Source organism: Brachyhypopomus gauderio, chromosome 16 (assembly GCF_052324685.1).
Source record: "Brachyhypopomus gauderio isolate BG-103 chromosome 16, BGAUD_0.2, whole genome shotgun sequence".
Taxonomy (NCBI): Eukaryota; Metazoa; Chordata; class Actinopteri; order Gymnotiformes; family Hypopomidae; genus Brachyhypopomus; species Brachyhypopomus gauderio.
The window spans coordinates 15,539,046-15,540,289 of record NC_135226.1 but is presented as its reverse complement, the minus strand read 5'-3'; positions in this window follow the sequence as shown (position 1 = coordinate 15,540,289).

Here is a 1,244-nt window from a genome sequence, read left to right as displayed (position 1 = left end):
GACGCTAATTACAATCCATTCCTCTATCTGAACCCAACCATCTGCCAGTGTCAGCCTCTTACTGTCTATTGGCTTTCAATCATGAACGGACCACTGCAGCCAAAGATGTGTGTTTTAATTAGGGAGCTGTGGTATAATTATATTTATATTTTAATGATGACTTTGACAGAGCGTTTGACTGCATGTCCTTCATTGTTCACTAAAATGATAATATTTAATTATGATGTTTGAACACTCCAGATTTAGGCGCTCAAGTGGTTTTCTGTCCGTGTGACACACATGCCTACGCTGTGCGCACAGCACACACACACACACACACACACACAGCAGTTGGGTGCGCTTCAGTGCTCCCATCATGCAGTTCTGCTAGTACTAACCCGTCCATTCTGATGGCAGAATCGGCCACAAAGGCTCGGGAGCCTTGTGAGCAGCATAGACACACACACACACACACACACACACACACACACACACACACACACACACACACACACAGCACACACACACACACACACACACACACACACACACACACTCACACACCCTGCCTTCTAACTTTACCATTGGACCATACATACCTCTTTCTTTCCCTAGCATTACAGATTAAAGAGCACTTGGAAGCGAGCAATTAATCCCAGATGCTTAATCTGCTAATAACAGCATAAAGGGGCCAGTAGAGTTGGGCAGAGGGAGCCGGTCTGGCCCCATCACAAATCACCCCCACTGGGCAGCGCCACAACCACCATGGCACGAGCTGCTGGTGTCTCCGCCCGCACACCAAACCATCCTGATTGATTGAGTTCCAAAGCAGAAACCCGGCATGACCGACAACAGAGGAAGATGTGTCCACTGCTGTTGTGTCTCTCCCTGCCATCTCTCTCTCTCTCTCTCTCTCTCTCTCTCTCTCACTATCTCTCTCTCTCATTGTCTCTCTCCCTCTGTGTCTCTCCCTGTCTCTCTCATTGTCTCTCACCCTCTGCATCTCTCTCCCTCTCTGTCTCTCTCCCTCTGTGTCTCTCTCTGTCTCTCTCTCTCCTTCTTTCTTTCTCTCTCCCTCTGTTTCTTTCTCCCTCAATATCTCTCTCCCTCTGTCTCTCTCTCCCTCTGTATCTGTCTCTCTCTCTGTCTCTCCCTCTCTGTCGCTCTCTGCGTATCTTTCTCACCGTCTCCGTCTGTCTGTCTTCCTCTTGAACCATGTTTTCCTTCTTTTTCGTCCTCTCCCCTCCTTCCCCGTCTCTCTGTCC